The sequence below is a fragment of the Buteo buteo genome, chromosome 5 (genome assembly GCF_964188355.1).
Source record: "Buteo buteo chromosome 5, bButBut1.hap1.1, whole genome shotgun sequence".
Taxonomy (NCBI): Eukaryota; Metazoa; Chordata; class Aves; order Accipitriformes; family Accipitridae; genus Buteo; species Buteo buteo.
In genome coordinates, this window is record NC_134175.1 from 19,341,623 (window position 1) to 19,352,247 (window position 10,625).

The window sequence follows — 10,625 nt, forward strand, 5'->3', positions numbered from 1 at the left end:
AGGATGATATGTCAGCTATGTGACCTTCTAAGCTGGGGCTTGCAGCCAGTTGGAGAGCACGGACTAGATCACTCAAGATAATTCATGCTTTCTTTGTTATTGTCGATAATGCTGTGGCTGATGTCGCCTGCATGTCCTGAAGCAGCTGATGAAGCACTTGACCACTGGCAGCCCTCTCAGGAGGGCTTGAGTATTGAAATAAACACAGGGTGGGGTGGGGGTGTGTGTTCACCTCCAGATGAACAAAAAAGGGTCTCTTTCACTTGCACTGTGTCAGAGCTCTTGGGATGATTTAGCATATCCAAAAATGCACATGGTTAATAACACCACCCATATTATTGCAAACGCTTTCCAGACACGAGACATTGCATTTGCTTTGCTACGGCTATAGTATTACAGCCTCTTTTATCATGCACCTCTATTGGGGCAGGGAAAGCTTGCTTTGTGCAGTTGCGGCGCTATCGGATTGCTGGAAGCCCTCGCTTCATTTATCTTCAGCTCCTTGGAAGTGCTGATGGCTGTCAGCCAGGCTGCAAAAGATGGCTGCGAGGTGAGGGCGAGCGCAGCGCTCCTATTTTTCCGGCAGCAGCTAGGAAGGATGTTTTTGCGGTGAGGGGGAGCCAGGCACACAGCACAGGTACATGGGCCCTGGCTGTGCACACCTGAGAACATTGAGGGGAAGCCTCGCATTTTTACTTTAATCCTTAGGGTTTAGAGCCAAATAGCTGCATGGGTTCATGACTGCGTCGGTCCTGTATGCAGGAAGGCTGCCCAGAACTGTGGAAAGGGGCCAGTAACTCTTACTTCAAGCACTGTGATAGGCTATGTCTGTGGTGTAACTGACTGAGCCGTGCTCCCACTCGCTTCGTGTCCTCCCTGTGTCTGACGGAACACCGCTGCCGCGGGCATCCAGGAAATCCTTTCTGCTGGGTCAGAGCAAGGGACCCTGTCGCGTAATACCGGGTTTGCACTCTATCGTGGCTTCCACGTGGCGTTAGGACAGCATCTGCGCTTCCCCTAAACTAATCTTCAAGTGTGCTGGTGGGGCCGTGGCAGCCAGCCTTCGTGGGGGTGTCTCCAATAGCGTAAAATGAATTAAAGGGGTGCCGAAGCCCCGCTTTGCAGGGACGAGCAACGGTCACAGAACTTGCCAGGGAGAGCCAGCAGTCTCCAGCTTACAGCTGCTTCCAATCATTTCCATTTCCTGGATAATGGTGTTCATTTCCTTCCAGATTTTACTTGCCTGGGAATGCAGTAACATCTGTTCCTCCAGGTTTCACGAAAGATGAGCTTCCTCATGGCAGAAAAGGCTTTTAAGATTTGGGGTTTTTGTTTTTGTTTTTTTTTTTGTTCTCAGAACAGTTGCTTTAAGCGAGGTTTAGCTCTGAAAGACAATTATAAAAATGATAAGCTGGCCTCTGTGTTTGGCTGTTTGCTAAACAATTTCAGCTCCTACTTACTCATGACACCAGCCCCAGCTCCAAAAGCCCATCTTCCCCAGTGTTCAGGGCAGCGTGCAGAGCACCGACAGCTGCGTCTGTGCCAGGAGCAGCGCTCCCATGCGCTGCCTCGTGTCGCACAAAAGCTGAAAACATTGGCAGTGCCACTAAAATGTACCTGTACTGTAGCCAATTCTACTGAGGATGCATAAAATGCTTCGGAAATAAACCTTTCCAGTGCAAAGGTGTGTACAATCTGTTGCACTAATATGAGTAAAAACTGAAAAGATTCACAATAATGAAAGTAAACTAATTAACTGCTTAGTAAAAAAAATACCTCTTTAAATGGTCACTCTTCTGTGTAAGCTTGCAGTTAGAGTTCTGGATTTTTTTTTTTTAGTAGAATATGGCGTAGTTCATCTCTATAGAATCACTTAGGAAACATAGATCATAGGGTGTGTTTTTTTTTTTTCTTTCATAAAACCAAACCTAATTAGCTTTATTAAAAATGCTGTGGACCTCATGATTACCAGTAACATCATTCCTCATTGCTTTTCTCCTCTTGTCATTCTATTATTATACGGTAAAAAAAAATGTATGTTTTCAGGGAGGAAGAGAGAGGTAAAGAGTAAATTCATTCTCATGCAGATCAGTTCTAAAGAATTCCAAGCACCTAGATCTCTTACTGTCTTCAGTGGAAGCCTAGCATCTCCTACAGCTTTTTGACATCTTTGAGGAAGGCATTTATGTCAATGACCTCTCTTTTTGGGCATCACATGGCCTGTTAACAAACTTGCCCAAACCTTTGCACGCACACAAGCCGTCACCCAGTGGACTGACTGTTTCCTAGGACATCTGTTTCTGCTCGAGACAGAGCGCCCTGCCATCCTTCTGCCCACTCTGCTTTGAGATAATGTGTAACAAACAGCCTGCCAGACTGTTTAGAAATGATCTTCTCCATTCATGTGCAGCTCCGATCTGAGAGCCTCTGAGTTGAAGGTTAAGCAGTTTGAGTTCCAGCTGGAATAAGCAGGCTGACTTTATACATGAACTCTGAAACACGCATTCAAAGGTTACAGCTGTAACTTTTGTGGCACAGCTGCCTATTGCCCATGCCCTTGAACGCAGAAGACCAGTAGGTAACAGAGGTACAGAGAAACCAGCTTTGTCCTGCTATGGGCAGCCTGAAGCCAGTCTGCTCTGCTGCTGCTCTTTTTGGAGCACAAAATTCTCTGTGTTGGGTTGCAACAGTACTCGGCTTAGAATTTGGTTCATCACTGTCCATCTGGGTGATGGCCATCCAGTGACTACGCAAGGGTAGTCACCCCTGGGTACACATCCAGTGACTACCCTTCATGTCACACATGCGATGCTCTTCCAATTTTTAAGATGTAAGTCTCAACATGCCAATAAATGTTGCCTAAACATTATAAGTGTACAGGGGACAGAAATAAACAGGTGGGAAAGCACAGCTGTAACGCTACTAAAGGTGGCCATTCCTTTTCTCCTCCCTGTAATGTTTAAAAGACGGTGTTGGAGCCAATTGCGTGCAATCTATTCAGGGATGCAAAAAAATAATGCTAGCAGTCTTTTTTCAGCACTACTACGTGGGAAGAGCACTGTTCCTTGTGGTTTTCTCTTTCCAAACAACTGCTTAAGCTGATGGTAATCCTCAGCAGAGCTGACCACCGTTCACCTGGGGTGCATTGGGCATCAAGGACTGGGCCAAATTCTTGGGAAACGATCAGCAGCATTCCACCACACACATCCTTCTGCTTTTCCCAAAGTACAGGGTCACTTGACTGAGCTGGTGGATGTATCAGTTCATTAACTTCATAAGTTAATGGTTCTCGCTATGCAGATTAGTATTGAGATGTAAATTAACCTTTTCCCTATTAGCTGTTAAAATAAAGGGTATAACCTGTATATTCAGGATGTTTGTACAAGATTATTACTCGTGAGCGTGTGGATTTTGATTGGTTATTTCCAGTTCTAGTAATCATTAACAACCACTGATAGTTTAAGAATTACTTTTTATTTCAAAGGGTAGATTTGGCTTAACATCAAGGTAGATTAAGGAAGACACACTGAGCGGTTATTACCTTTCCCTTCAATCATACTGCTGTGTGAAGAGGCAATACATTCTACTGCTTGCGCTCTTTCAACTCTGAATTTTACCTTTAATATAAATAAAATACATTGACATATCAAACAATGTAACTAATAGGTAAAGCAGAACAAGTCACTACTTAACTTTTTTTCTCATGCTTTCTCTATTAAAGTATATAAATCAAAAGACAAAGAGATACAACTGAGAAGATAGATAACCAGAAGAAAAACTTGCAGAAATGTATAAGGCGAGATAAATTGAATAAAAGAACTGCATCAGAATACACACAATGAAAATCCAAGAAATAAACCAAATTAACTTCTTGATTAAACATGACTAATAGGAGGACATGTGCTCTGTCTTGAGAGTTTAATTCTGCCACAGACACAATGCAGTAAGTCAAAGCTGGGGAGGAAATAGAAAGATGGCTGGGTGGTGTTTTCCTAACCATAGATACGTGAATAATTAAATGTGTCTGTTCTGCATGCCTTCTGGCACAAAATACTCAACATAGTTCATTTTTCATTTGTTCTCTTTAAAGTCCTTTTAGCCCCAAATATCCTCCCTAACACAGCCTGGTTCTCGTCTTGTTGCTCAACTGTGCCACTGTTCTTCTGACTCTGTTCTAGCAGAGCCGATCCTCAACTGTCTGATGAGAGTTTAGTCTAATGCAGCTTGTATAGCAAAGAGCCTGAAGACAAAAAAAATTGTATCAAATAGACTAGTGGTAGGCTCCATCAGATTTGTTCTCAGATTAGGCCCATGATGTCTTGAGTGATTACTGTAGGGTATTACAAGATTACCTGTGTGCAAGTATGTGATGGAATAAGGGACATTCCAGTAACTCCAGAACTGCTTATATTTCCTCCTAAAATCAATATAACAGCATTATCCAGGCAGACAACTGGTTTGGCTTCATGCTTTATTATAAGGATATCTAATTGCCTGAAGCTCTGTTCACTGATCAAGCAACCAGATGAAATTTTATCTAAATATTCAAAATATCCAAGCACTTGGTCATCGTTCAAAAATTGCCTCTGACAGGAAGGCTGTGAAGTCTGTTGTCCAACAACATCCCTTTCCTGTGGTACAAGGCCAAGTATACAGAGAGAAACAAAATTATCAAAATTTCTTGGCTACTGCTCTGCCTTTGAGCCATCCTATGGCATGTTTAATTCAAAGCTCCTCAAGACACGTTTCACAGATTTATTATGTGAAACTCCTCTTTCTCGAAGAGGAGAACTATCACTCATCAATTTTTAACCTAGGTTGTTTCACTCACACAGTTTACAGCATTACCCGATTCAATAACTGCCTCGGAACAACTGAGGGGGTGACAAGCCATGGCACGTGCGTGGGAATGAGTGACTTTGCCACCAGAGATCATGTAATGTTAGAAATGCTCCAAATTTCAACAGCACAACCCTGTCAAGGCAGAAGCCCACATAATTGGGTTTAATACTGCTATGGAAACTATGCTAAGGGCTAAAAATACTATTTGAAAAGTAGAGATTCTGTTCTTGTGTGTTTTTCCATCAACTCCTCACTTCAGTGAGAGTTGTTTCAAGCACTGTCTGAAAAGATGGAGCATTATGGAGCAGTTAAAGATGATGTGAAGATGTTCTGTGACAGCAGTTAACTCTAAAGAAATACAAATCTTGGGCTTTTACAAATGTTTCAAATGCACCAAAAATACCTTACAAGAATTTTGAATGTTTGTCTTCTTGGAAGTTAGGATGAACATACACATATTTAAGCGTTAAACTAGTTACTAGCAAAAATACATACTTAATCCAGGCTAATTTACAACCTTGATTTCTCCATTTTTTTTAATCTTTGAATTCAGTTTTGCAAATCTTCAGTCCCCACTGGCCTACTGTTGAACTGTTCAAAAGTCCTTGTCTAAATATTAAATACCCTTGGAATGTGATGGTACATTGTGTGCTACTGGAAGTGCTGCTGGTAGCATGTCTGCAGTCACCAGCAACATGTTGGCTTGCCCACTGGTAGGTACCATGAGTATCTGCTTTGCTATGCTTCCTTGCCTCCTTCCTTTCACCTCCTTAAGAAAGGTAGGTGTTTATAAAGAGAGAGTTAGATAGGGAAAAAAAACAACTCTTCCTTCAAGGTTACATCCTTCAAGAATTAAAAACATTGCATGTTTTCCCATCAGTCTTTATGAGACTGTTTCTTTTTAAGTCAACAGGAGACTTACACAGTCCTGCAACTTGCAAGGAGACTTGCCACTCATGGTGGTTGCAAAGAAAGGCTGAGCCCTAAATCACCTGAAGTGTCCATTCCTCTTCCCTTAGTGTGTCAATAGAAACAAGAAGGTGCCAAAAAAAAAAAATATCTGTGTGGTTTTACTGATTAGTTTGCCATTTCAGAAGTATTGGGGTTTGTTGGTGCTAGCATTATTCTCTGCACCCGATCAGAGTGGCTTCTGTGTACTCCAGAGTAGCCTTCTGGAGGTCAGAGACTTTTTAACTGTTTGGATTACCATTTATGATGAGACAGTTTCCCTTACAGTCTGATTACTTGTTTTGCTTGTTTGATTTTTACCTTGTTTGTTTTGTTTTCCTCCAGGATGTGTAGCCCTGCTCCTAAGCCTGGGTGTCCTTGTAGACTTAAGCTTCAAGCTTATGGCTTAAGCTTCATAGCCACAAGTAATTTCAACCTCAGTTTGCCAAAGGGCAAAACCAGATGTGCGAGAGAGGTTTTTTCTACATGAGAACATTAAACAGGATGCACTTGTGTCTTTGCTTGAAAGACTGCATCTCTCTAAGTGCCTTTCCGTACAGTGCAGGAATTCAGAGCTGAAAGCAGCCAACTTGGGACGAGGTGTAGCTGCAGTGTGCTGTCATCTCCATCACCTCAGGGATGAGGTGGCACGTGCAGATGTTACGGAATAGCTAGTGATCACCCAGCACTGCATAGCTTTGTATGTGCCCAGCCAGCTTGTGGTCAGCCTAAGTGCTCTGACCTTTGCTTAAATGCAGGCAGCAATTTTACATGTCCGCTCTCAAAAGCAGCTAGGTGTGAGTTCACAGACTCACCTGAGCAGCCTGTGCTTCTACTCCCGGGTCTCTCATGCACACTCGGTGCAGACATCTGGGATACAATGGAGCAGCCAGATGATGTTGTCGCTTGTTTCTATTTGCTAGCACAAGGTTACCAAGGCTAATATTTGAGGATCAGGAACACAAACAGAAGATCTAAGTTTGCTCCCACTCCCTGGCCTGCTATAATATCAAGTCCTGGACTGCAGTTTGGCAGGTGTCATCAGAATTAAGCATTAAATATGATTGTGGGTGGAATGCATGGGTTTTGTAATGCTATGATTTAGGTATATTATAGTGCAAATAATATGCAGTGTGCTGGATGCAGCAGAGGATGCTTCTCTGCTAGGTAAGCTGTTGGCTTCTGAAGGTGAATGTTCTGATGTGTAAAGAATTTTGCATCTCAAAAGTGCTATTACCGGTAATGTGCCTGGGGAACAATGAATGGTTTTGTCTCACTGGCGAAGATGAAAAGGAAACAGGTTAACAAATAGAGTAATGGGAAAAAAATCATCCTCAATAAACCTACTTCTATTATTTGCTTGTTCTGTCATATACAGTGGAAACATCATATATTGTCTCTTAATCATGCTAGGAATGTCCCAGGCCCTTGCAGTCTCTCTTCATGTCAGTCTCAGCAAATCCTCCAGGTATTCTTCTTGCTTTCCTTTGAATTATTTCCTCAGTGCCCCTATTTTCCTGGAATGAGAGTGATGAGAAATGAGCTATAGTTTCATTGAAGCACTACATGGGGAAGATGATTTTGAATTTTTGCTATTGCTTGTCACTTGAGGTCACTCCCTCAGCTATTACCTTCCAGGTACACTATTGCTCTGAGTATTTTCCTCCTCATTGGATTTCTGAGCTATTACGCCTAAACATTTTAACTTTCATTTTCTTAGATTAAATAGTGACTTTATTTACTACTTATGCTTCTATGCTCAGAGGAGGCTGTTCTGTATCTGTGCAATCCAACAGGGAATGTTTCTTGTGACTGAGCACCTTTCATTTGAATCGCTATCAAAATGTTACCCAAATGCGCAGCAAGTTAGCCTCGCAAAAGAAAAAATTATTTTTAGGAACTGCTGTTAGAATTGGTAGGAATACTCGAGTCAAAATTGCAGTGTCTGGTCCTCAGTTCTCTTTTGGAAAGCATTACCCAGCAACAAATGAAATGGAGCCAACATAACCATTTAAAATAGCAAAGTAAACAGTTCATGTCGTAGCCAAGATAATCCTTAATTTCTGCTGCTTATCTGAGATCTGCCCTGCCGATCTGATGGGAGGATTTAACCTTCCTGAAAGCTGTTATCAGTGGATGTGCTTGAACTGGGAAGACCTCTCTCCACTTGCTTTTCAGAGCCCTTTCTCCTGGAAGATTAACACTGCTATGCCCCTTTTGGAAAGAAAAACCTCTGAAATATGGATTATTTTTAGAGGGATATACTAGGAGTATTTTGCTACAACACAGCTTAAGGGAAATACTTAAAAAATAATGCCTATTTAAAAGATTCGCTTTTTTCTTTTTTCTTTTTCTTTACAGAAGAACCATGTTGTGTTGAATTCTCATAATTTCTGTCTTACAAAAGTACATGTATAGTTGTGGAAATTAAAAAGAGAATCATTGACTTATGGTTGCTGTGGGTTGTGTAACCAACTCAAAAGCTACAGGGAATCTTAATTTCAAATTTCTTTGCACTACGTTAGAAACCATTTTTGTAATTTTCTGTTTCTCTTGGGATACTGTGTGAAACACAGAATGGCAGAGCAGATGGCCTGCCTTTTATTTCCAAAGAGACGAGTAATACCACTCTGTTCAAGTGGGAAGTCTAAAGGGGGTTTCTCTGAGGTATGGGAAAACCCATTTTAACAACTGGGTCAAAACAAAAATCAGTCGGCTGAACAGGTTTAATGTGTAACACTTTTCACAAGCAAATGGACGTATTTCTCATGTTATCTTTATTCCATCTTTTATGGCTTATTTTAAAAGTAAAAAAAAAAATTCCACCTTTAAATTAAGACTCCCTAGTATACCTGCGCCATTGGGAGAGGAAAGAATCACTGGCTGAAACTTCTTAGGCTTAGTCATAGTAGGAGCAAGGAGTGATGACTTGAAATATGCAGCAAAAGTTCTCAGAATAGGGAATGAGTCACTATTGCCCTTCAACTTTGTGAACCTGAAACTATATTTATCACTTTGCATTGTTCCTGATCTGTGTATTTGTAGTTCCACACATAGAGCAACTTGCCTTTTCTGCCCTGAGGAGCTAAAACACACACATGGGAAATTTCAGGGAGAGAAGTTGTGGATTAATTTCTTGAAGTAAGTTTTAAGAAACGCTTTATTGAAGAATACTTGCACTGGGAGATTACTGATGTGAAGAGATAATCACAGGTTAAATAAAGGAATAAGGCAATAGCATAGGAAGAAAAAAAAAAAGGAAATGAGTAAAATTAAAGAGTTCATGTAGGGTCAAGAATGTGTAACACGGGGTACTGTTATGAAAGGCAAATATTTTTGTTAATGTGGAACTTTCTTTTTTTTTCCTTCCCACAGCCTTATTTGCAATGTTCTGAAGAGAAACCAGAGCACTAAAAGGAAAGCTCCAGATCATTACATTTTGCATTCTTCTTCTTCCCCCTCTACAGTATAAGAACTGAATTAGACAAGTTTTTGAACCAGGTCAGTTGCTAAACAGCTGGCTTGTGAAAAAGCGCAGCTGTCACACCAAAAATATCACTTTGGCACTAAAAATCAGCAGGGAACCTTGTAAATGTCTGCAGAACTGTGTGTTCAATTAGTGACCAAATGCACATACTGGGAGCGCGCTTGCTGTCTCTGGTCTTATGGCAGCAGACCCTGTAAAGAGAATGGAAAAGGTGCTTGCGAGACTTCTATCTTTAGAGTATTTTACATAACGGAATTTAAAAAATGAGAAATATTATTATTGGGTGGCAGGATAAAAGATGCAGTTATTGGCTTACCAAAAAGACTTAGCAAATGGAAATCCAGAATTAGTTCCAGGAAATATAATAAGTAACATACTTATTATGTGAGAACTGTAGGTACTTTGCATTTTTGTATGTGAAGTAAGTGCAGCACAGAATTGCACATCCCACACTGGTATTTCAAGTTTCCTTGTTCACTGGGAAGGAAAAAACCATTGGTGTGCTGAGGCTTGTTTTATAGGCCTAGATTATCAGCTATCTTTAAATCTGCTTCCAAAAACTCTCATGGCTGTTGTGACAATTTATTAGCATAGGGAACTCCTGTGGGTATTTGTGCTGCAGTGTCAGTACAAGCAAAGGCTATTCTCAATGTCTATTTGTAGTGATTAGCTCAAACTCAGACTGCACAGAAAACCGATAACAAAAACCCCTCTGTGATTTACGTGGTTCTTTAAGAGCAATTTACCATGCCTAGAGAGCTGAAACTTCCAATCTGGGAGGTGGTGGAGAATATCAGTATCTTCAGAGTAAAACATTTCCAATAAAGTGTGCAGCAAGATCATTTTAACTCAGAACTACAACGTCTCCACCCCTACTTCCCCTGAACGTAATAAACATACCAAAAGAAATAAACCTCAATGCACGGGGATATTGTTCACAAGGAAATTTAGCAGTAATAGGCTCAGAACGCCAGAAGCATTTACATTTTTGCTCAGAAAATGATGATTCCTGAAGTGAGAAAGCTAGTGGCAACTTAAATACTGGTTTTCATGTTGGCATTACTGATGAAGCAGGATGACAACAGATCTCCTCTTCTACTCACAATGGATACAATTTACTAGTATAGATTTGTACTCATCTATGAGATATTTAGCAATTGGTTACATGAGCGAAGACTTTCACCAACTAACTGCAAAATCTGTGACTTCCCAGATGCTGTATACTGGCAAGCAGCACGTCGGGATGCTGTGACAGAAGCTTATGCATACGTAAGGAGTGACATTTATACCTTGCGCCGAAGCCCGGCTCTTTTCTGCTACTCTTCCCACTTTGGCCATTGGCACTGCG

General features: G+C 41.2%; 1 long non-coding RNA gene across 1 annotated transcript; it reads left to right on the forward strand.

Moving 5' to 3' along the window:
- Positions 1-423: 423 nt before the first annotated feature.
- On the forward strand, positions 424-10,625 carry LOC142031613 (uncharacterized). The gene is made up of 3 exons (XR_012650582.1): positions 424-550; positions 9,166-9,291; positions 10,491-10,625. It is a non-coding gene; the product is annotated as an uncharacterized LOC142031613 (long non-coding RNA).